Below are 26,808 nucleotides of genomic sequence, written 5' to 3' on the forward strand. Positions count from 1 at the left end.
TCTCCTAAATGAAAAGAAGATATGATGTAATTTGAGCGTGTGTGTGTATGTGTGTGTGTGTGTGGTGATACTGGGGAAAAAATTATGGACTCCACTAGCAAACGGCAAATGTTTGAGAAGGAATTTAAGTACTGTCGATTTTGTCACAATACCGTGCGAAACAGGAGATTCAGAAGTTACCTTTCAGTTGTTAAAAATGTAATAAGAGACCATGCAGTGGCACAGGCCTTTTTCCCAGATCTCTGTGAGTTCAAGGGCAGCCTTATCTACAGAATGAGTACCGGACAACCAAAGCTGTTACACAGAAAAACCCTGTTTTGAGAAACCAAAACTAAAACCATAACCCAAAACGTGATAAACATTTTTCTTTTGAGATACAATTCCTTTACTAAATTGTTTACTACATTAAAAGTGTAACACATTCAGCTGGGCGGTGGTGGTGCACACCTTTAATCCCAGCACTCCGGAGGCCGACCTAGGCAGATCTTTATGAGTTTGAGATCAGCCTGGTCTATAAGAGCTAGTTCCAGGACAGGTTCCAAAGCTGCAAAGAAACCATGTCTCAAAAAAAAAAAAAAAAAGCCTACTCTCCTAGAACATTTTTATCATATGAAAAGAAATACATTAGCAGCCACTTCCCATTCTCCCCTCAGGCTGACTAATGCCCAGTGTACTTTGTATTGATGTCCTTATAAGTTAATTTCATATAGACAGAATCGTCTAATATAAAAGCTAGAATGCTTTTCTTAACTTAATGTTATCTTGTAGCATGTGTCAAGATTTACCACTTTTTATGGATGAGTAATATTCCACTGAATTGATATACCACCTTTTGTTAAATGTTTATCAGATGATGGATACCGGCTTCTTCCCTTCTTCTCTTGTATGCACATCATTGCTTTCAACTTCCAACATTTCATATAGGTTTTTGTGTGAACCTCTATTTTCCTTTGTGTTGGAATAAGAATGAAATTGCTAGGTCACATATAACACTACATTTTAATTTTGTAGTAATAGACTTTTCCCCTCCAAAGTCTGCTCTGTTCATAGCCAGGTCATAAATATAGGAGGATTACAATTTGTTCCTACTTCTTTAGTGGTGTCATGAGAATGAAGTGCTGTCTTGTATGAATCTTGTCTGAATTTCCCTAAGGCTCAGTACACTGATTTGGTTGTTGAATGCACTTGAGAAGCCACATGTCTTAAGATTTGATCTCCAGTATGTGATTTTTGTGATATAGAAGAGCTTTTAGGAGGTGAAAACCAGAGCTAGCTCCTTGGGTGACTGCTGACATGCCCTTAAAGATTGTAGGATCAAAATAACGGGGCAGCTGATGATGGACTATAACCCCTGATATTGTGAGTCAGTAGAAACCTTATTTTAATACATTAATGTTCTTAGATATTTTGTTATTTTGATATGGAAAGCAAAATGAAAGAAGTCATGGTGCTGAAATTTACATGCATTTCTTGGATAATTGTGTATATTCTTTGGAGTATTGTATTTAGTTTTTTGGTTTTCAGTTGGATAATTTGCCTTTCTTGCATCAAATAATTAACATAGTCTTTATATTAAACTCTTAACATATGTATGATTTGTGAGTATTTTATCTCTTTTTCTAGTTATTTGTTTTTATTGGTGATATTCACAAAAGTTATTAAATTTGATCAAGTTCAGTATTTCATTTTTCTTTTGTTTTTCCTTCTTTAAGAAAGTGTATCTAAGAAATTATGTAATGGAAGGACATAATTATTTACCCAAATGCTTTCTACTGAAGGTCTTATAGGTTTAGCTCTTACATTCTGACTTGTTCTATTTGAATTGATTTTTGAAGATTATTTGAAGTCGAGCTTTAAAGGTGCTGATTTGAATGTTGGTATCTCATACTATATGATGAAGAGGGGTATGCCCTCTGGCACCTGGTTGTATTGTCTTTACTCCTGAACTAGTTAATATTGATTGGCAGCTTGAAAAAATTTGGAATTATACTAGATATAAATCCCTGGATGTGTCTGTGAAGAAGTTTCTCAATTGAATTCAGTGAACTGAGGGGATGGAAGCATTTCAGAGACATGGCTCCATGATCAGATAAATAGGAAAAAGCATACTTGCTGTGGAACAATGGTTTTACTCTGTAAAGATTTGTTTCTTGTATATGTTTAGTAAAATGCTGATTGGCCAGTAGCCAGGCAGGAAGTATAGGTGGGGTGGCGACAAGGCATAAAGTAGAGGCAGGGCAAGGAGAACAGGAGAATTCTGAGAAAAAGAAAGATACAGTCTACAGTCGTAACCCACATGCAGAGGAAACAAGATGAGAATGCCTTGCTGATAAAAGTGCCAAGCCAGGTGGCTAACACAATCAAGAATTATGGGCTAATGTAAGATGTAAGAAATAATTAGTAAGAAGCCTGAGCTATAGGCCAACCAGTTTATAATTAATGTAGACCTCTGGGTGTTTCTTTAGGACTGAACAACTGAGGGAGTGGGTGGGAGCGGGACAGAAACCTCTGTCAACACACACTGGGCATTGGCTTCAGTAGTCAGCTGCTTGGCAGCAGATGCTGTGACCAGCTGCCTCATGCTACTCCTACTATGCTGTCTTTGCCATAGTGGACTATGTCCTCAAACTGTGCTTCAAAGTAGACCCTTCCTTTGGTCAGATTTCCTGTCACAGCAATGAGGAGAGTAAGAAATGTAACACTCTTGTCCAAAGCAATTAGCTTGGGTTTGGGTATTTACTTCTGAGATCAAATATATTCCATCATCTGTTTTCTGTATGGCAATGCCAGCACTACTGCCATAGTGTCCTTAGTTGTTGCACCTCTACAGGCATGTCATGTTATATCAGATGTGGATACTACAGGTGGACATGCAGTGATTACCATAGAATAGGCCTCTGAATTCCAATATGGGAAGAGTCATTTTACCATTCTGCTGAATGAAAAAAATGGTTTATCTTTTCCTAGTTTAAGAGCTGGATGCATGAAATGGATTATGTACATGGACTGGTGAATGTTTGTCTTGCCCTCATATGCAGCATACTTAGGGAAGAAGGGAGTGTCAGAGGAGGCTTTAAGCACTCAGAAACGCTAAATATTGTAGCACAATTAATAAAAACCCAGAGACAAATATTGGGGTTCAACCTGAAGGTCAGAAAAGCAAAACAGTCAGCCACTGGCTCTTACCTCCACCTCATTTCGAAATAGCAGTCCTGCTTCTTGGAATCCTCAGAATGAGAATGACTGAGAGCTGTCGCCTCCAGTTTTATATTCCTCTCTAGTGCTGGGATTAATGGAGTGTGCCACTAATGTGACTACTGTGGGATTAAAGGTGTGTATCATCACTACCTGGTCTGTAATGCTGACCAGGGCAGCTGTTTTCCTCTCTGATCTTCAGGCAAGCTTTATTTATTAAAATACAATTGATATATCACTTCAAAATACATTGATGAGAATTGTTGCAGAACCTTGACCAATGGCAGATTGAAGGCAGGCTAGGGGACATTTAAGATAGAGAGCAATATATGACCCAAGGCAGAGGTGAGATATTCACTGTTACAGGATGACTGGCAGGGGAGAATGAGTTATCAAGGAATGTCAATGTTAAAGAGCAAAGAGAAACCATGAAACTGGAAGTCAAGCAGGAAAACAGCGACAAATACTGTTTACAGGGTGTTCTTAATTGATGCTATGATCCCCATGCTCTGTAGGTTTTGTTTTGGAGTTTCTAACTACACAACAGAGGCTTCTGATGTATGTTATCTATGCAAATTATGGGTTGTTTTGACAAAAAGCACCAGTAAATATATGACTTCCACATTTCTCATTGTTGTAGTTTTTAGTATGCCTGAATAACAGCTGCCACTTAGTGAGCCTGTTACTGCAGGCACATTGCTAAATGCATTGCTTAATTTGAATAATTTTATCTTTAAAATAAACCTATAGAAGCAAAAAATTGAACATTATTCATGTTCTGGATGATGGAACCCAAGTTCCCAAAGCAACATACCCAGTATTTTGTAACTAGTGAATGGTGAATTGGAATCTAAATCTTGGGTGTTTACCCATAAGTTCCTCTTTCATGAAAGCCACATATCTAAATCACACCTCGGGCCAATCATGTGAGAATCTTGTATGTGAAGAAGGCATCATCCAGGGGTAATTTGAACCTTAGTACTTTGTATATATAGTAGGTTAGCATACTTACCTTGTAGGTGAGGTGCTTGAGATAAAATCTCGAGAACTAAGTGTGGGTCCTCAGGACACATGTAATAATGGCATGGGATATGGAGCACAACTCTAACTCCGGCACTGGTGGGCAGAGATAAGATCTCTGGGTTCTGCCAGCTGGCTAGTGTAGCTGAATTGGTTGAATCTAGGTTCAATGAGAAACTCTGTCTCAAAAAATAAAAATCAAAAAGCAATGTAGGGAGTTATCAAGAAAGACACCAACTTTGATCTTTGACCTGTACATGTAGCTGCATACCCTTGTGTATTCATCCTCACACACCTGAACACACACACTTATACACACATACACAAAATATAGTTAAATACTTTATATGTATTGAATCACTTTTCAGCTATTCTTTATACCACTTGAAGTAAGAACTTGCCTTTATGTCATTGCCAAGCACAAGTACAATAGACCACTGTAATTCAGAAGTCGGGACATATACAGCATTTTGATTATAATATTTTATGTTTTCATTATCTCAAAAATGCTCCTAATTCAAATATGAATTCTCTTTCCATGATTATTGTGATCTGAAGAAAAAGCATGACCTCTATAAGTATGATAATCTACACAGAAGCTAAACAGGAAATGTATTCAAAATCAAATGAATTGATTCCTATGATCACATTTTTTTTATCTTCAGTTATACATTTCAAGTTTCTAAGTAAAACTAGGAACCTAATCCAACTTGTCTAATGTATTCTAAGCAATGCTTCAGCGAACTCATGATTTTTCAGCAGTTTCTGAGAACAAGACCTCAGAAATTGAGGCCAAGGCTTTGATGTCCTTTGCTTTTATGAGCCAAGGAGGTATTACACTACATAGGATTATCACATAGCATTGGCCGCAACACGAGATAAGCTGAATGGAAAAATTAGCCAGAATTTTGTCCCCAGAGCTGTCCAGCATTTAATATCATAGTGTTTAAAACACGGGGAATGTTGATAGGGAGTATGCTGATTGCACTTTTTACTGCAAAATTTTATATGTGAGCGAAACTCTCTGATTCTGAGAGATCAGCTGTATGTACTTACTAAAGCTGGTACTTGAAAGTACCCCTCTGCATAATGAACTTTCCAGATCAGGAAAGGATATATAGGTGCAATTGGTATTGTGCTGGATGCTCAGGCATTGAGCATCACTGCTTTCTGGTGTACGTGTTAACATGTTTGACACTCCATCCTATGATGTTATTTTCCATAGCAAAAGAAAGGCTGTCTTAGGAGGTCTTACCTAGACTCAGTGAGCCCTAGAAAAGCAGATCGTGTCGTCTTTCCAGTATTTTCCAGAGTCACAGATAGAAAAATGAACTTTCTTTGGTCCAGAAGAAGGCAAATATATACTTTGTGAATTGCCTCTGGGAGCCTCAAAGGAAAGTTTGCAGGTATCACTCAGAAGCTATGTGTAGTCCTGTGCTGACAGCTACTAAGCTAAGGATGAGCCCTTTTCTTCTACCATGAGATGTGAATGCATCTTCACATCCGAGTCAACTTATCTGAGGATCCCCGAGCCTCGGGTCAACAAGCTATGGTACCTTGATGACATTCTTGTTATACCTGAGACTGAAGGTCCAACTGAAACCTGCATAGATCCCTGACCCATGGCGATGTGAGATAGTAAGCGTGTTGTTTCAAACCATCAAGCCTATGGTCATATGCAATGGAGCAATCAGAATCTCATTGAAAATAGCTTTTTTCTTTTCTCTTGAATTATATCTTTATTTTCAATTTTTCTCTGGATATAGTGTTTCTCCTCTCCCTGAACAGTTTTACTTCATGTCGTACAGATGTTGCAGCATCTTCTAATTTAGAATAACTTAAATTTATGTATATGTATGTATACTTATTTGTCAGTATATATGCACCATGTGTATGCAAGTGACTGTGGAGGCTGTAAAGAGGGAATTCAAGCCTTTAGAACTGATGATAAAATAGGGTTACGAGCTTCCCAGTGTAGGCACTGGGAACTGAACCAGGTTCTTCAGCAAGCACAGAGGGTACTCCTAAGCACTGGGTCATTTACTGCAGTCCCTGCTGACTCTTTTTAAGGAATCAGCCAATCTCTCTGGCTCCCTGGTAGGCATTCTCCTTGTCCTTCTGTCATGTGCTTTGCTGCCTCTGCTGATGCTCACAGAGCTTCTGTTTGGGCACTACCAGAGACCAGTACTTTTTTTTTTTTTTATTTTTTATTCTTTTTTAATTAAAATTTCCACCTGCTCCCCGTTTCCCATTTCCCTCCCCTCCTCCCAAATATTGCCCCCTCCCCCCACTCCCCTCCCCCTATCCCCACTCCTCTTCTCCTCCCCCCACACCATTCCCCCTCCCTCTCGATACTGAAGAGCAGTCCAAATTCTCTGCCCTGCGGGAAGACGAAGGTCTTCTATCTACGTCCAGGAAGGTGAGCTTCTAAACAGGCTAAGCTCCCACAAAGCCAGTTCATGTATTAGGATTGAAACCTAGTGCCATTGTCCTTGGCTTCTCATCAGTCTTCGTTGACCGCCATGCTCAGAGAGTCCGGAATCAACCCATGCTTATTCAGTCCCAGACCAGCTGGCCTTGGTGGGCTCCTAATAAATCAGTTCCACTGTCACAGTGGGTGGGTGCATCCCTCGTGGTCCTGATTTTTTGCTCTTGTTCTCCCTCCTTCTGCTCCTCATTTGGACCTTAAGAGCTCAGACCGTTGCTCCAAATTGAGACTCTGTCTCTACCTTGATCCATCGCCAGATGAAGGTTCTAAGGTGATATGCAAGATATTCATCAGTATAGGATAGGGTCATTTCAGGTTCCCTCTCCTTAGTTGCCCAAGGTACCAGCTGGGGACATATTCCTGGACACCTGCGAACCCCTCTAGAGTCAAGTCTCTTGCCAACCCTAAGATGGCTCCCTTAGATAGGATATATACTTCGCTGCTCCCGTATCCATCCTTCCTATATCCCAACCATCCCAATCCCCCGAGCTCCTCCCATCCTCCCCTTCTCATATTTCTCATCCCATTTCCCCTTTGCCCCATGCCACCTCACCCGCAAGTTCCCATTTTTTGCCCTGCAATCTTGTCTACTTCCCCCTCTCCATGCGGATGACTATATGATTTTCTTTGGGTTCACTTTCTTATTTAACTTCTATAGGATCGCACATTATATGCTTAATGTCTTTTACTTATGGCTAGAAACCGATTATGAGTGAGTACATCCCATGTTCCTCTTTTTGGGTCTGGGATACCTCACTCAGGATAGTGTTTTCTATTTCCATCCATTTGCACGCAAAATTCGAGAAGTCATTGTTTTTTACTGCTGAGTAGTACTCTAATATGTATATATTCCACACTTTCTTCATCCATTCCTCCATTGAAGGGCATCTAGGTTGTTTCCAGGTTTTGGCTATTACAAACAATGCTGCTATGAACATAGTTGAACAGATACTTTTGTCATTTGATGTGGCATCTCTTGGGTATATTCCCAATAGTGGTATTACTGGATCTTGGGGTAGGTTGATCCCTAATTTCCTGAGAAATCGCCACACTGATTTCCAAAGTGGTTGCACAAGTTTGCATTCCCACCAGCAATGAATGAGTGTGCCTCTTTCTCCACAACCTCTCCAGCAAAGGCTATCATTGGTGTTTTTGATTTTAGCCATTCTGACAGGTGTAAGATGGTATCTCAAAGTTGTTTTAATTTGCATTTCCCTTATCGCTAAGGAGGTTGAGCATGACCTTAGGTGTCTTTTGGCCATTTGAATTTCTTCTGTTGAGAATTCTCTGTTCAGATCAGTGCCCCATTTTTTTATTGGGTTCATTAGCATTTTAAAGTTTAGTTTCTTGAGTTCTTTATATATTTTGGTGATCAGACCTTTGTCTGTTGCAGGGTTGGTGAAGATCTTCTCCCAGTCAGTGGGTTGCCTTTTTGTCTTAGTGACAGTGTCCTTTGCTTTACAGAAGCTACTCAGTTTCAGGAGGTCCCATTTATTCAATGTTGCCCTTAATGTCTGTGCTGCTGGGGATAAACGTAGGAAGTGATCTCCTGTACCCATATGTTGTAGAGTACTTCCAACTTTTTCTTCTATCAGGTTCAGTGTGTTCAGACTAATATTGAGGTCTTTAATCCATTTGGACTTGAGTTTTGTGCATGGTGATAGATATGGATCTATTTTCATTCTTCTACAGGTTGACAACCAGTTCTGCCAGCACCATTTGTTGAAGATGCTCTCTTTTTTCCATTGAATACTTTTAGCTCCTTTATCAAAAATTAGGTGTTCATAAGTTTGTGGGTTAAAATCAGGGTCTTCTACTCGGTTCCATTGATCGACTTCTCTGTTTTTATGCCAATACCAAGCTGTTTTCAATACTGAGGCTCTGTAATAGAGTTTGAGGTCAGGGATGGTAATGTCTCCAGACGATCCTTTATTATATAAGATTGTTTTGGCTATCCTGGGTTTTTTGTTTCTCCATATAAAGTTGATTATTGTCCTCTCAAGATCTGTGAAGAATTTTGATGGGATTTTAATGGGGATTGCATTGAATCTATAAATTGCCCTTGGTAGAATTGCCATTTTTACTATGTTGATCCTCCCTATCCAAGAGCAAGGGAGATCCTTCCATTTTCTGGTATCCTCCTCAATTTCTTTCTTCATTGACTTAAAGTTCTTGTCAAATAGATCCTTTACTTCCTTGGTTAGGGTTACCCCAAGATATTTTATGCTATTTGTGGCTATCGTGAAGGGTGATGCTTCTCTGATTTCCATCTCTGCTTCCTTATCCTTTGTGTATAGGAGGGCAACTGATTTTTTGGAATTGATCTTGTATCCTGCAACGCTACTAAAGGTGTTTATCAGCTGAAGGAGTTCTTTGCTGGAGTTTTTGGGGTCGCTTATGTACACTATCATATCGTCTGCAAATAATGAAAGTTTAACTTCTTCCTTTCCGATTTGAATCCCTTTGATCCCCTTATGTTGTCTTATTGCTATTGCTAGAATTTCAAGCACTATATTAAAGAGGTATGGAGAGAGTGGACAACCTTGTCGTGTTCCTGATTTTAGTGGAATAGCTTTGAGTTTCTCTCCATTTAATTTGATGTTAGCTGACGGCTTGCTATAAATAGCTTTTATTATATTTAGGAACGACCCTTGTATTCCTAATCTCTCTAAGACCTTTATCATAAAGGGATGTTGAATTTTGTCAAATGCTTTTTCCGCATCTAATGAAATGATCATATGGTTTTTTTCTTTCAGATTATTTATATGATGGATTACATTGATAGATTTTCGTATGTTGAACCAGCCCTGCATCTCTGGGATGAAGCCTACTTGATCATAATGGATAATTTTTCTAATGTGTTCTTGGATTCGGTTTGCCAGTATTTTATTGAGTATTTTTGCGTCGATGTTCATGAGTGAGATTGGCCTGTAGTTCTCTTTCTTGGTTGTGTCTTTGTGTGGTTTTGGTATCAGAGTAACTTCAGCTTCATAAAAGGAATTTGGCAATGACTTCTCTGTTTCAATATTGTGAAATACATTAAGGAGTATAGGTATTAGGTCTTCTTGGAAGTTCTGGTAGAATTCTGCATTAAAGCCGACTGGACCTGGGCTTTTTTTGGTGGGAAGGTTTTTTATAACAACTTCTAATTCTTCGCGACTAACGGGTCTATTTAGATTGTTCACCTGGTCCTGGTTTAACTTTGGTATATGGTACTTATCTAAAAAAGTGTCCATTTCTTTTACATTTTCCAATTTTGTGGCATACAGGTTTTTGTAGTAAGATCTAATGATTCTCTGAATTTCGTCTGTGTCTGTGGTTATGTCTCCCTTTTCGTTTCTGATTTTGTTAATTTGCGTATTCTCTCTCCGCCGTTTGATTAGTTTGGATAGGGGTTTATCAATCTTATTGATTTTCTCCAAGAACCAGCTTTTTGTTTCATTGATTCTTTGGATTGTTTTCTGTGTTTCTATTTTGTTGATTTCAGCCCTCAATTTGATTATTTCCAGTCTTCTACTTCTCCTAGGTGAGTCTGCTTCTTTTCTTTCTAAAGCTTTAAGGTGGGCTATTAGGTCTCCAATGTGTGCTTTCTCCGTTTTCTTTATGTGGGCACTTAATGCTATGAACTTTCCTCTTAGCACTGCTTTCATAGTGTCCCATAGGTTTGAGTATGATGAGTCTTCGTTTTCATTGAATTCAAGAAAGACTTTAATTTCTTTCTTTATTTCTTCCTTGATCCAGGTGTGGTTCAGTAGTTGACTGTCCAATTTCCATGAGTTCATAGGCTTTCTGGGGATAGCATTGTTGTTGAATTCTAACTTTAATCCATGGTGATCTGATAAGACACAGGTGGTTACCGATATTTTTTTGTAACTGTGTAAGTTTGCTTTGTTACCGAGTATGTGGTCTATTTTCGAGAAGGTTCCATGAGCTGCAGAGAAGAAGGTATATTCTTTCTTATTTGAGTGGAATGTTCTATAGATGTCTGTTAAGTCCATTTGATTCATTACCTCCCTTAATCCTCTTATTTCTCTGTTAGGTTTCTGTCTGATTGACCTGTCCATTGGTGAGAGAGGAGTGTTGAAATCTCCTACTATTAGTGTGTGTGGTTTGATGACTGCCTTGAGTTTTAGTAACGTTTCTTTTACATAAGTGGGTGCTTTTATATTAGGGGCATAGATATTCAGGATTGAGACTTCATCCTGGTGAATTGTTCCTGTTATGAGTAAAAAATGTCCATCTCCATCTCTTTTGATTGATTTTAGTTTGAAGTCAACTTTCTTAGAAATTAGTATGGCCACACCTGCTTGTTTCTTAGGTCCGTTTGCTTGATAAACCTTTTCCCAGCCCTTTACTCTGAGTAGATGTCTGTCTTTGTGGTTGAGGTGTGTTTCTTGTAAGCAGCAGAATGTTGGATCCTGTTTTCGTATCCAATCTCTTAGCCTGTGCCTCTTTATAGGTGAGTTGAGTCCATTGATATTAAGTGATATTAATGACCAGTGGTTGTTAACTCCAGTCATTTTTCCTTTCTTTCCTTCTTTCCTTTGGTAGTAGAGTTTGTGTGTTTCCCTTCTTCAAGTTGTGCTGGTGAAGGGTCATTAGATGTCTGAGTTATTGTGGGCATTGTTGGACTCCTTGGTTTGTGATTTTCCTTCAATTACTTTCTGAAGGGCTGGATTTGTGGCTACGTATTGTTTAAATTTGTTTTTATCCTGGAAAATTTTGTTTTCTCCATTTATAGTGAACGAAAGCTTGGCTGGGTATAGAAGTCTGGGCTTGCATCCATGGTCTCGTAGTTTCTGCAGTATATCTATCCAGGACCTTCTGGCTTTCATGGTTTCCATAGAGAAATCAGGTGTAAGTCTGATAGGTTTACCTTTATAGGTAACTTGACCTTTTTCCTTTGCAGCTCTTAATATTCTTTCTTTATTCTGTATGTTTTGTGTTTTGATTATTATATGACGAGGAGATGTTTTTTTTTGATCCAGTCGATTTGGTGTTCTGTATGCTTCTTGGACCTTCAAAGGAATATCTTTCTTAAGGTTGGGAAAGTTTTCTTCTATAATTTTATTAAATATATTTTCTGGACCATTGAGCTGTAGATCTTCTCCTTCTTCTATCCCTATTATTCTTAGGTTTGGTCTTTTTATTGTGTCCCAGATTTCCTGAATGTTTTGTGATGAGAATTTGTTGGTTATGCTGTTTTCTTTGATGAGAGTGTTTATTTTCTCTATGGTATCTTCAGTGTCTGAGATTCTTTCTTCTATCTCTTGTAATCTGTTGGTGGTACTTGTCTCTGTAGTTCCTGTTCGTTTATTCAAATTTTCCATCTCCATCCTTCCCTCGGTTTGTGTTTTCTTTATTACTTCCACTTCATTCTTCAAGTCTTGAACCGTTTCCCTTACCTGTTTGATTACTTTTTCTTGTTTCTCTTGGTTTTCTTGGGTATCTTTGAGAGATTTATTCATTTCCTCTACCTTTTTGTTTGTAATCTCTAATTGGTTGTGGCAGTTTTTCACCTCCTGTTTAAGGTCCTCTATTATTTTCATAAAATTCACTTTTGAGTCGAATTCTTCTAATTCTTCTGGATTAGGGTGTACACTTCTCATTTCGGGATTCCTGGATCCTGGTGATGTCACGTTGCCTTTCAAGTTGTTGGGGGAATTCTTGCATTGGCGCCTGCCCATCTTTTCCTTCAAATGGAGCCAGGAGAGGCCTGATGTCTTGGACCAGTCTTTGCTGTGACTAACTCTCTAGGTGTATCTCCTCAGTGTAGGGGCAGGAACCGTTCCCTTCCAGGTGAACTCCTCAACACCAAAACATGGATGCGTGGTATTCCAATGACCCGCGTAAAGAAGGCCGAATGCAAGGGGTCGGGCGGGGTCAAGTAGAACACAGGCGACACTGCAGTACAAGCTGGAGGTGCCTGCGCTCCCTTTCGGGGGTTGCTGAGGCCTGCCCGCTAGGCAGGCACTCACTGCTCTGGTTGGGTATCCTTAGTGTAGGGGCGTTTGTGCTCTCTACCGGGACCGTCCGCCCCAGGATAGTACACACTCACCCGTCCCGATGAAACTTCTGGCACCTACACAGGAACTCCTGGATGCCCCAATGAGCCAGGGACTAAGGGAAGTAGGGCGCAGGCAGAGCAGGTCCAGGAGATCACAGCAGAGACTGCAGCCCCAGCAGCAGGGGCCCGCTTTCCCTGGCGGGGACCTTGAGGCCTGCCCTCTAGTCAGGCACTCACTGGTCTGGGCTGGTAGCCTTAGTGAAAGGGCAGGAAACTGTTCCACAGCTAAGGACCTTGCAGACAAGGCAGGCTTGGGGGTGGGGGTGGGGGCGGGTGTGTAGGAGAGAAAGCTTTGCAGCAGGAGCTGGGGGAGGGGTGTTTGTGCTCTCTACCGGGACCGTCTGCCCCAGGATAGCACACACTCACCCGTCCCGATGAAACTTCTCGGCACCTACACAGGAACTCCTGGATGCTCCAATGAGCCAGGGACAAAGGGAAGTAGGGCGCAGGCAGAGCAGGTCCAGGAGATCACAGCAGAGACTGCAGCCCCAGCAGCGGGGGCCCGCTTTCCCTGGCGGGGACCTTGAGGCCTGCCCTCTAGTCAGGCCCTCACTACTCTGGGTTGGTAGCCTCAGTGAAAGGGCAGGAAACTGTTCCACAGTAAAGGACCTTGCAGACAAGGCAGGCTTGGGGGTGGGGGTGGGGGGCGGGTGTGTAGGAAAGAAAGCCTTGCAGCAGGAGCTGGGGGGGGGGGGGCGTTTGTGCTCTCTACCGGGACAGTGCGCCCCAGGATAGCACACACTCACCCATCCAGATGGGACTTCTCAGCACCTATGCAGGGATTCCTGGTGGCCCCAATGAGCCAGGGACCAAGGGAAATAGGGGGCAGGGAGAGCAGGTCCAGGAGATCACAAGCAGAGACTGCAACCCCAGCAGCGGGGGCCGCTTTCCCTGGCGGGGACCTTGAGGCCTGCCCTCTAGTCAGGCCCTCACTACTCTGGGTTGGTAGCCTCAGTGAAAGGGCAGGAAACTGTGAGAGACCAGTACTTTTATTCTAGACTTCTGAGCTGTGTAAGTGACATGTTGCCCAAGGGCTTGAACATCACTTAATCACTTACTGATAAACCCTGCATTAAGTCATCATGTCACTGTTTGGACACTTTCTATGGTCAGACAAAACAACTTCAGGGCTTATTTTTATGCCTACTATCCTGTGTAGCTTATACCATTACCTAAGTGCACGATGGTTCTCTTCAGCATCAAAGAAATGCTATTAAAAGGAGCCTACTTTTTTTTTCATGCTTATCAAGCCTAAAGTGGCTGGAAAAGTAGTTTTTCCTATAATACACTTCCAGCAACAATTTTCTTCCCAGGGTTAGCAGACTCTCCTTAGAGAGCAACCTGGTCTGAAGAATGAAACTGCCTATCTCCCCTTTTTGGAGAACATCTAGCACTTTGTCCCAGCATCATCTACATCAGGGTACCCATGCTTTTCCTGGGGAATGAGTCATTTCACCTGTTTGGTAATAGTCACTGAGGATAGAGGGCATGAAGTTTTAGGCTTTATCTGGCTTCGGGACAAGATGGGGGACATCTTAGTGGTAACACCCTGAAGGAAAATTCTAGAGGACAGTAGTAACAGAAGACATTACTAGAGCAAAGAAGAGGTCATGCAGCAGATGGAGCCTGGCAGAGTCTTGTTGGATACTTTACTCTGGGATCCCCTGTTTTGTTTCATTTTATGGTGAAGAGGCTGGACTCTATTGAGGAACTCAGGAAATAAAGTTGTCATTCCCAGAGTTTTGAGTTTTCAGTCCTATTTTTGTAAAGGTGGTACACTCCAAAAAGACAGTGGCAGATTATTTAAAGAAAGAAGGGCATGAGTAAAGCATGTAGAAACTGCAAGCCAAGCACCAGGAACTTAGGGAAAGAAGGTTCAGATGAATTTATTTGGGGTACCCAGATTTAACTCTTGGGTCTTATTCACAGTAACTATATTTTCTGTCACATATCTATACATACTCCCAGTCAAAGGAACCACAGCATACCAAAAATGTATGCCTTCATTATTCAAGTTCAAGATCCACTATACAACCGGAGAGTTAATCTTCTTTTCCAGAGCACCACAGATTAATTTGTCTCATCCCTGTCATGGTATATGTATGCACAAATGCTCATTTTCCTTTATCTGTATACTACAGTCCAGGACTCAAGGTGTCCTTAGAACACCGTGTGTTTCACCATCTTGGATGTTTTGACCCATATGTCACAGCACACCAAGGCATTACAAATGTTACAGTGCAATAGCAGCACATATAATGGTAATAACCAACAGTTCTCTAATGGGACTGACAACCACTTAACAATAGGGAAGTCACACCTCATACTGGGAACCTAGCCAACCATCCAGAGCTCATGAAATATGGATCTTAAAGAAGAATCTAGAACCACCACTCTACTAAGCTAGCATAATACCTAACTCTGTTGTAAAAATTTCTCTTTAAAACCAGAGATAAATCTACTGATAATGCCTCATCAAGGAAGCATACCTTTACAAGAGACAGAGATCACTGCAGAAAGCCACAACCGATAAAAATGCAAAATTGTCAAGCCCAGTCCCAGTGAACAAATCTATGCACCCAAGGCTGACGAAATGTTGTGGAAGAGGGGTTTGAAAGATTCTAAATCAGAGGATCAGAGAGTTTGCTGAGGCTGTGCATTCTAGTAACTGTTGTGGGTTATTTGTATACTGTGTGGCGGTGCGTTGTTGTGATTGGTGTAATAAAGAGCTGAATGGCCAAGAACAAGGCAGGAGGATTAAGCCAGACTTCTGGGAAAAGAGAGAAGTAGGAGATGAATCTAGGCTCCAGAGAGACACCAGAAGAGATGAAAAAAGCAGGATGGGCAGTTTGAGACAGACTATATATTAATATAAATGGTCTAAGTTATAAGAGCTACTTAAAGAGAAGCCTAAGATAATTCTAAGCTTTCATAACTAATACATCTCCACATTGTTAGATGTGAGCTGGCAGCCCAGAGGAAAGTTCGACTACAAGTAATTTTCAAAAATCCTCTCATAAAGTCTCACTAACATGTTTGCCTCAATGCAGGCTAAGCATGGACAACAGTAGACATGCTGACGTGAATGGGAGAAGACCAGGAGACCTCACCCCTATACAAAGAATTACAGACAACTAAGGAATAGCAAAAATGGGAGAAATAATGTTTCTCAGGGAAAAATGCACCAATTGATTATTCAATATCAAGCAATAAATCCTGAATATTTACATATAAGCAACATTACATAGACTGAGTAGGATATATACACATACATGTATATACACATACATATATACACACATATATTTTACACAAGCATAAATATATATTTATATTTGTGGGAAAAAAGAGGCCATAAATTTGAAAGAAAGCAGTGAAGGGTATATGAGAGGATTTGGAAGAAGGAAAGTGGAAAATGATGTAATTATATGGTAATCTCTATTTAAAATAATTAGAAGAATAAAATGTTGTGAGCTGTAAATCAGTCCCAAGTAAACAGACATTCCTTGCCAACTCATACTTTGACAATGCAAAAAGAAACAAGGAGGGAGCTATTGGAGCCATCAACCTTCTACGGGTAGAATCGGTTCTTTGCACTAGTGGGCATGCTAAGGCCAAATAAAGTCCCCATTTACCTCACTTTCATTTGCTTTTACAAGTGATTAGAAACTTCTAATAGAATGCCACACATACTTTTGAAAAATTTAGAGATTGAATAATATTTTGTATGTTGAATTACATCAATCTGGCTTTTTGGAAATTGAGACTTAGGGCTAGGAGACAACTCAGTCCATAGAGAAAATTCTGGATTTGATTCTCAGAACCACATCAAACTAGCTGTGATGGTACATGGTCATAATCTGAGTGTGAGGCAGAAGTATCAAGAGTTCAAGGCAATCTTCAGCAACTTAGGACATTTGAGGATGGGTTAGGATGCATGTGACTCTATAAAAATAGTTGATGGTGACTTTTGAATTACTTAGATATTCCTTTATGCTGTGAGTTAGAAAGTTTGGAGAGAGTACTTAAATTTGGGAGCATAGTTGGTGACACCCAGTTTGCAGAGAATTCCCTATGGATGTTAGAATGAGTAGATACTGTTAAAATCCTGCTAACACAGATTTTTCTATATTTAGTGTCTATAGACTACTAAGTTTTCTTTGCAGAGAAGGAATGCTATAAATTATAACCATCAGATTATTGAACTTGGCTATTGTTCCCTCTTTTGTGTTCCTGCTGTTTTTGTTAAACATTCTGTCTGTGCTTCTCTGAACATATTGAAAATCCATCCTAGCCTATTTGGATGCTCACCTTCCTGGACCTAGATAGAAATGGGAGGACCTTGGACTTCCCGCAGGGCAGGGAATTTGGACTGCTCTTCAGTACCTAGAGGGAGGGGGAATGGAGTGTGGGTGGGGGGGAGAGGAGTGGGGAGAGAGGGAGGAGAGTGGGGGGAGGGGGCGATGTGTGGGAGGAGGGGGAGGGAAATGGGAACCGGGGAGGAGGAGGAAATTTTAATTAAAAGAGAATAAAATAAAGAAAAAAAAGAAAAAAAGAAAGAAAGAAAATCCATCTCAGAAAAGTGACCGTATAGAAAAGACTGTCCACTTCATCTTCCCAAGATTTCAAATGGACCCTTTTCTTGGATGATATGTAGGTGCCAGGAGCTAAGCAGGCTTAGATACCCTTTTTCAGATTTGGTTTTCACTGTTGTAATTAAAGTATTCTATATCATATGGTAGGACCTCAGAAGATGCTGAATTGGCTGCAACTATTTGACAAATGTCTATCAGAGATGCAAAAGCCACCTTAAGTATTTCATTCATAAGGATTCCATATCTTTCTGCCATAGGCTTCACAGGCAATTGCGAGTGACTTTATATATTTGTCACAGCATAGTACGTATTCTTTACCACTGTTGTGTAAGGTAGCCTAGGAAGATAGGTTTCTCACAATTGGAGAATGGCACCTCATGATGTGGAAGGTGTTCTTCTCTGTTTAAAAAAAATAAGGATGCTGGCTGTCCAAACAGAATGGCAAAAGTCCACTCTAGCTGTAATAGTGTTAGGGTAGCTGCAAATTGGATTCCATTATTACTCCATAATAATGCGGTGAAAATTGGAACTTGTAGATGTCACCTTTCCAATAGGCATATGTCTGTTTGAGTTCTCATGATCTAACAGTGAATATGAAATTCTTTTCTTTTTTTTTTTCCCCCTATGGGTTTCAAATGAAAAAGACAGCCTGAAGAGGAGAGATGAGAAAGCAGAAACATCTGTGGTTTGGCAAGCAAAAGAAACACTGAGAGTATTTGGGGTGACTTGTGGATTGTATAGAAACAAATAGAGTGAACCCAGCAGCTGCAGTGGATACGCTGTTTAAAGCCGTTCCCCCAGAACAGGAACAGTGGGACAATCCGTTACTGAGTTGCATGATGCATTGGAATGTTGAGCTAATCAGGCAATCTAATTGAGTGAACATCTGCTGCTGCTTTATCATTATTCTCAAATGGGCATTATCTCTTTGCATGCCAGGGATGGCTAAGTATCTCTCAGCCTTTCTAATAGAAGCTGACTCTGGGGTTTATGTTTCAACTGCGTTCAATTGCCCTGAAATTTAGGTGACCCAATTTAAGGTCAAATACAGCATGGTTTTTCTTTTGATAGAACTATTTTTGGAGGAAATGATTAAAAATGTTGATGTCTAGGTGGACTGGTGAAGTATGAGGGTATTTCATTGAATTGGGAAAGAGTACTTTTATGCTGTCTTCCTACTAAGAAGGTAGAGTTACATGAGCCATGGTAATAGACAGCAAACTGTGAAAAAGATGTGGAAGCCCAGGGTCCATGAATATAAAGGTCCTCACACAAGTGCAGGGGACTTCAGCACACACGTGTGATTTCCTCATTAGTCCTCTTTTCTTGGTGGAGGGTTTTACCTGGATATACTCCGTGCCCGTGCTTTAGTCCTTTAATTATTTTTCAACCATCATTTTCTGGATGCTGTTGCCATAGCATCCAGCAGATAGAGAAGAAACAGCAAGAATGTTTGTGCTGTTTTAACTCTAATTAAGACTCAGTCGGCCACATACAAAGATGTGAAAATAGGAGGGGACCTGTTGAGCAGGGATCCTGTGGTAGAGGGTGGAGAATACAAGAAATAAAAGGTGGTGAACATGACTTAAGTTCATCAAATAAATGTATGAAGCCGTCACTAAAGAATTTAAAAGGGCATGCAACAACTCAAAAGGAAAAATGTGCGAATAAAGAGTTTTGAATAATAATGAAAACAATACCATTGCAACAAACACAGGTTCGTAGAGTGACTGCAACAAACTTTCCATGCACTTACTTTGCAGCTAATGTTGGAATCTATGCCTGCAAATATGTATACTTGTTCCGCTTGTTGTCAGTCACTTCTATTAGGAATAAGAATTAAAAAATAATGATGGAGCTACTAGAATTATCAGGCAAGGACGAAGCTGGTGCTGAGGCTCTAGACGAAATCTACTGTCTCCAATACGCCAGGTATGGGAGGAAAAGGTCACTTCCTTTCATAGTTTTGTAATATTGATATTCTTTTGAAGATTATGTTGGCTTGGATTGTGAGTGCTCACTCTAGAGCAACCTTACCCCCATATGTGATCATCAAATCTGAAAGTAAATTCTTAGAAAAACATAACTGTATAATGTTTTGAATGAAAAGTGGCGGCAGTCATCTCTTCGTTTGCCATTACCTGCTGAAATCTAACTACTCTCAAAGTTTTGTAAAAAGTGGTGAGGGTAGAATAGTGGGATCCTATCTCATGAAGTTTCCATTTGACGTGGAAGGAGAAAAAATTCCATATCTCCAGTAAGTGGTAATTGACCAAAGAACAATATAGCAAGATTAGGACACATTGAGGAGAAGCAGGATGCTTCTATAAGGGGAGGATTTATGGAGCAGAGACCAGGAGTTTGAGTGGAAAATCAAGCTACCAGAGAGTGTGGTAGAAGAAGGCTTTGGGGTAGGCTTTAGACAGTGCAGATGTGCTGAGGAGGGTATGGAACAATTCTCTTCCTAAAGGAGGCAGCTATGGCTACAAAAGAGTAAAGGCTTCTGGAGGAGTAGGATGGCCCAAGAGGGAGGCATAGAATAGCTTTTGTGACACATAGTGATGAGTCAGTGTTTTAGTTTCTGAACAATTGGAGGCCCTTGATAGGATTTTCGGTGTGGAAATAAAAGTTCTGGTGAAAGTTTTAAACATTAGCACCATATCAACAGAGAGGGAGGCGGATAACTGATTTACATGGCAATTTCAATAATCCACTTAAGAGATAACAGCCTGGGATGGTAGCTTGGAGATGGAAAGCTGATGATAGTAAAGTATTTCTAAATATCTATAAATATGCGAATGTAGATTTCATTATGCATCAATTTGAATTTGTGTATAAAATTGGAAAAAAATTGGAAAGTGTTTAAAGATAATTAGAGCATCTAAAGCACATAAAATTACTTTCTAATTTCTGTGAGGTTACCAACTGTTGTAATAACTGCAATATGGAGTGACCCTCACAGGCTGTCGACATGTTCCTGGCCCAATACGCTCTGCTGAGCCTCCAGACACAAGGCCATTGGTTTAGAGTAAGGCACTTATGTATGCATGTGTATGAAGTTATATAACCAGACAGAACAGTACAGCTCTTCTTGCTTAGACTGAGGACCATACACAGAGAAGAGTGTAGTGATATACTTAATGGTGGGTAGCCAAGGGGAACCATCAGTGGGACTGTCTCCCAGGGATCTCCAGTCTCATTGCCAGAGCAGCACTGCCAGTTTATGTTGCCCTTACTATTGGGCATTCACTCCATTTGGGCAATTGGACATATAGTGTGAGTCTTGAGTTGCTACCCTGAGTATGCAGTGGATCTTAGCTTCTTTGGATTAGTATATTCTAACCTTAAAGAAGTATTTTGGATTTAAGGATGTTACCAGTGTCCTGTTGTTTAGATATGAATGACTCTGGTGATTACCTTTTATTGTTTTTGTATGGGTTACTGATGTGTGATTTGATAAACTGGAAATCTGTACTTTACTATGCTAGGCAGTTGCATAGTATAAAACAGGAAGCCATCAGAAGGTTAGGTGGGGGAACCAACACCAGAAGAAGCTTCCATCTTCTTTTCTCCTCAGAGGATTGTACTTTGTCCTTTCTTCTCATTTTCTCTTTGAGCAATCCGCAACCCGTGAACTTAACATTCAGCTTACCAGTTTGGGTGGATGGTTTGTGGGGAGTGGCTGTGGTTATATATGTCTTCTTTTCTTTCCTCTCCGTTTTTTTTTTTTTTTTTTTGCTTTTTCTCTTCAGTTCCATCAAGACTGACTTTCAAGCACAAAGCTCCCGCTGGTGGAGGTAGGCTGAGCATGTACAAGGTTACACAATGACTGCCACATGCCAAACCTCCCTGGAAAGAAGGCATCTTCTGAGCTGCCTGCAAGCAGGCCTCTAATGAGGCCCCAAAGGAGCTGGTATGGCTGCAGTTTCTCCTTCATTGCAAAGGAATTATCAACCTCTCAGGGGTCGTTAGTACCCCAAAACCCACCAACGGAGATCACTCAACTTCCTGCATCTAAAGAATCAGAGCATCGAGGAGCAGAAAGATAACAACTTTCTGTGGGCTTTGTTCATTTTGCTACTAAGGGAAGACCAGATAACTCTGCAAAACTGAGCCAGTCTTAGACATGGGGCTTACCCCCTGTGTGTCTGCCTCTTCCTAATAATAGTATTGATCATGATAAAAACTATAGGTAGCTTTATTGAACTTCACAATGCTGTTTAATATTTCCTATGCCTTATATTATTTGGATATGAAGTGACCTTCAAGTATAGATATCATTGTTCATGAACTATAGTCAAAAATTAGGATTTAAGATGTTAATGTATCTAGAGATGATATGCAAATAACAAATCTTAGGCTGAAGTAAGAGTTCTTACTATAATATTATATGAATCATAACTGTGTTGTTCTTTTGCCTATTTTATTATTAAAATTATACTGTGATTTAAAATTATTAAGAAGATGTGCTTAGCGTACTTCTGATCATTTTCAATATATACATATGTTAGGTAGGTATGGATCAATCACTTAACATCATGAAGAGGTTTACCAATATTTACCCCTAGAAACTGGAAGCTCCTTTAGCATGCATTCAATTGTAAACAGCATGGAGGAAGGTTTCTCAGATGTATCCTGTAAGAGGAGGTGGGAAGTGGAAATGGAAGGCCATCCCAGTTGGTAAAATTATTATGTCAAAGCCTTAGGTCCTCTCATGAGGAGTTCTGAGATGCTTTAATACATCTCAGGTCTCTAACCTTGGTACAGTGGAGTGGGCCTTAGTATGTCATGAAAATTTAAGAAGTCATATGCAATTACATCAGACGATGAAGGAATAATTTGAGTGAACCTTTTTGTTTGAAGACATTTCCTAGAGAGAAACCCAACTGAGAGTCATCAGCCACCTATATTTGTAGCAGTTGGAACAATGAATATTTCATTCAGAAGAGGAATTGCTATAGTCTGCCTTCTGTGCAGCACACATCACCTTGTATACCAGAATAAGATTTGAAAACTCCTTGCTATGTACTTTTTTTAGTCTCTCCTACTTAAGAGAAACTTAAGAAGAGACAAAAAAAAATAAAATAAAAAATGTATCCCACTATAAGCCACTGGACAGGTCCGGATGGAAATGCATAATTACTTTCTCTCCCCTGGTATCATATGGTAGTTTGTCAACTTGACACATCTAGAATTACCTTGGAAGGGAGTCTCAATGAAGAATTATCTACATTAGGTTGGCCTATGGATATGCCTATAGGGAATTTTCTTAATTGGGTCAACCATGAGGGGAAGACCCACCTTGAATATGGGTGGCATCACTCCATGTGTTGAACCCTAGACCAAGAAAATGAGAATTGAGCTGAGCATTCCATTTATGCATGAATTCATTGCTGTCTGCTCTTAACTATAGGTATGATATGATTAATTATTTAAAGTTCCTGAGGCCTTTATTTTCATGTAATAGTGGACTATGATATGGAATAGGGTGCAAACCAAGCCCATCTCTCTTAAATTGTTTTTTTTTCCAATGTGTTTTTTTTTTCCCACAGCAATGAGAATAGGAACTAAGTCTATCCATTCTAGAGTCTCTGCCTCTCTGTCTTTGTGTGTTAGACTTCAGAAGGTCTAAAACATCTGCATCAATATGGAAACTACAGTATGAAGCTTAGTGGTGCTCTAGCTGTGTTTTCTAATGCAAATTATCACTCTGTAGAAATGAGGATGTACATATTTTTAATGTAGAGGGTTTAAAATTTTTTTGAGAATTTATTTTATACATGAGCACAGTATTTTTGTATTTATAAATCTTTTCCCTCCAACTTTTCTTGTGTTTCCTTCTACTTACTCTCAAATTCATGAACTCTTCTTCAACTATTATTCCTGTCTGTGTATGTGAGGGAATGTTGGACAATAAGACACTCCGTTTGGAGCTTGTTTTCTTCTAGAAAAAAACTGGCCTTTGGGCAAAGAACTACACATACATCAACCACTGACAAAATTCACAGTGTCTATACAGGACAAGCAGGATGCAAGAAATAAAAAGACTCTCAAACCTTGCCAAGACAGGGTAAGACAGTTTTGGAAATTTTCCTGCCTCTGAAAATGATCTTCTAGTTACTCTAGGCCTTAGCCAAAGTTGGGTGCTCCAGCATTGCAAATGAGACTTTTGTGACTGTCCAAGCAGCAAGATGTCTCTGTCAATTCTAGAGTTTTGGAAGTTGCTTATAATGCACTTCCCACTTACTTAGGTAATATTATATCCTTCTGTTATCTTCGATGAAGTTGGAATAGATAAAATTATAGTTATTCTTAGTTATGATCAAAGATAAAGAAGATTTAATATTGTAACTACAATTCTTGTGTGAAACCTGTATTCTTACCTGTAATTTTACTATGTTAAAGTTAAAACTTTTTTTATTTAAACAGAAAAGAGGAAGTGGTATGGGAAGTCTTTCTGTATATGTGTTGTTTCTGTTGGCTAATGAATAAAGCTGCTTTGGCCATTGGCTTAGCAGAATAGTGCAAGGTGAAAATTCCAAATTAGTAGAGGAGGAGAGAGTAGGTAGAGTCAAGGAGAAGCCATGGAGCCACTGCAGGAGACAGACACAGAAGACAAGACACTGGATGGAACCTTACTGGTAGGCTACAATCATATGGTGATATACAGATTAATAGAAATGTGTTAATTTAAGATAGAAGAGCTAGCTAGCAATAAGCTTAAGACATTGGTCAAACAGTATTGCAAATATTATAGTTTCTGTGTGATTAATTCAGGTCTGGGTATCCAGGAATGAACGAGTGACCTCCAACTATGTGTGTGTGTGTGTGTACGCATGCACATATACAGTTATATGGAAATATCTATAACATACTAAATGAGTTCATTTAGTATTGCTCATGTGTACATATGTTTAGCACTGACCCTGAGGATTGAATAACCTATCAGGGATCTCTTCCTGGAGAAAACGTATTTTCTGTCTTTTAGCAGTAGTTAATAATTGCTTCTAGCTCTTTATCTAGGGGTGTGCCTTGTAAAATTCCCCATCTGTGTTGGCCTGCCAACTGGTGTCATCATTATGAAGGTCTTGTTTAGGCAACCTAATTGTTGATGTTCCATGGGTTAAACTCCTCTACATGTCTAAAAAACACTGTTTAATAGAAGATATCCTGCTTCTCTGGTTTTTCAATCTTCCCAGTATCTCTTCTGTGATTTTCCCTAATCCTTATGTGTTGGGGTTGTGTTACAGATGTATCAAGTGGGGTTGATTGTGCCACAGTGAGTTTTTCTCTGAATTTTATTTATTTATTTATTTATTTATTTATTTATTTATTTATTTTTGCTTTTTCGAGACAGGGTTTCTCTGTGGTTCTGGAGCCTGTCCTGGAACTAGCTCTTGTAGACCAGGCTGGTCTCAAACTCACAGAGATCCGCCTGCCTCTGCCTCCCAAGTGCTGGGATTAAAGGTGTGTGCCACCACCGCCTGGCTTCTCTGAATTTTATCAACTAGTGCATCTCTTCAGAAAGAAATGACTCATTTGATGAGACTTGAGAGCTAAACATATATCTACATATAAGGATGCACATTTAGAATACAGTTACAAATTATATTTCAGTTAGGAATATGGCAGTATAGGTTCCTTTCTGGGTCTGTGTCATAATGAGCCATTAGTGCTTGGCTGGGTTTACAGGACCAAGCATGAATTCTCTTCTGTTGAACAGACCTAATTCCAATTAGACAGCTTTTAACCCCAAGATAAAATGCCATAACTACATCATTGGGGAGCAGTATATTACTAGTCCAGATACTATTCTTAGACTGTCCATCTGGGTAGGACTATTGGTTGGTTTTCTCCCTTGAATATTTGCCTTGCACCCTCTACTATGTAGTTATTTTTCACAGAAGAGGCTTAAAGGTCATATCTATCTTTATTCCTTTAAGACATGTGTCCAGATTTTGAGGGGTCTTCAGCAATAGGGTCTTGCTTTCTTGGAGACATCCAAGAATGCCAATAGCCTGTGTTATTTTGAGAGTCTTTAGAACTTTCCTGACCAGCAAATAAAAGGGAACTTCCCATTCTTGTTACTAGGCTTTTGTGAGACAATATACATTCTTTCACATAAACACATGTATTTTAAGTAAACATGAAGTAATATGTTTCTCTATGGAATTTTAGATATCCTTAGTGACATTTATCTTCCCCTTATCCTTCTCTTTCTGTATTTGCACCATTTCTGTTCCTCAAATAAAGTCACTATGATTTTTCCATTTCCCCCTCCCATAGTGCATAAATCCTAGTATCCCGCTCCTTACTTTCTACTTAACAGTTATGTTAGTTTTGTGTGTGTGTGTGTTTTTTTTTTCTTTTTTTTCTTTTTTGTCAGCTATGGTTATCTGGAAAGAGGAGCCTCACTTGGTAATATTTCTCTATCATATTGACTGCAGACAAGCCTGTTGGGAGGGCCTTTTCTTGATTACTATTTAATATGAGAGTTCCCACCATAGTGCAGGCATTAAAACTCCTGGGCAAGTGATCCTGAGTGATATAAGATATCAAACTGATCAAGCCATAGGAAGCAGACAAGAGAGCAATATTCTGCCATGACTTCAACTTCAGGCCCTGAATCCAGCTTCCTCATCTGAGTTCTTTCCCTGACTTGCCTTTAGGGATGGAATATAAACTTGTAAGATTAAATAAACTCTTCCTCTGCCAAGTTGCCTTTTAGTCAAGATACTTATTAAATTAATAAACCAGCATTCTGTGACTACTTCAGGCTATATACCCAAATATAGAGATTCAGAGCTGATGTAGGAAGTCCTTTTGTTTATGTTTTGCTTTTATTGGTTAATGAATAAAGCTCTTTAGGCCAATGGCCTAGCAGAGTAAAGCCAGGTGGGAAAACAGAACAGAGAGAGAGAGAGAGAGAGTAGGCAGAGTCAAGGAGATACAATGTAGCTGCCAAAGGAAAATGACACCAACCACCAGCCAGAACATTACTGGTAGGCCACAGCCTCTTAGCAATACATAGATGAATAGAAATGGGTTAGTTTCAGATGTAGGAGTTAGCTAAAAATATGTCTAAGCTATTTGCCAAACAGTGTTGTAATTAATATAGTTTCTGTGTTATTATTCAGGTCTGGGCAGATGGGAAACAAACAAGCAGCCTTCATCTACATAGAACTACTCTCTATAAATAAGAGAACATGTAGCATTTGTCTTTCTGTGTCTGGGTCACATCACTCAGTATAATGTTTTCTCATTTCTTCCATTTATCTGAAAAGTTCATAATATCATTTTTCCTTAAAGCTAATCCCATTGTACCATACTTTCATTATCCATTCATCAGCTGAAGGACACCCAAGCTGTTTCAATCTCCTGTTCATTGTGCATAGAGTGACTGTGATCACGGCAAGCATATATCTGTGAAACAGGATTTTCAG

At 39.8% G+C, this 26,808-nt stretch overlaps 1 protein-coding gene across 3 annotated transcripts in view; it reads left to right on the forward strand.

The window, feature by feature from the left end:
• Window positions 1–26,808, forward strand: part of Cntn3 (contactin 3) — a 397,003-nt gene that overhangs the window by 37,928 nt on the left and 332,267 nt on the right. The window lies entirely within an intron of this gene.

The sequence above is a fragment of the Chionomys nivalis genome, chromosome 1, assembly GCF_950005125.1.
Source record: "Chionomys nivalis chromosome 1, mChiNiv1.1, whole genome shotgun sequence".
Classification (NCBI taxonomy): Eukaryota; Metazoa; Chordata; class Mammalia; order Rodentia; family Cricetidae; genus Chionomys; species Chionomys nivalis.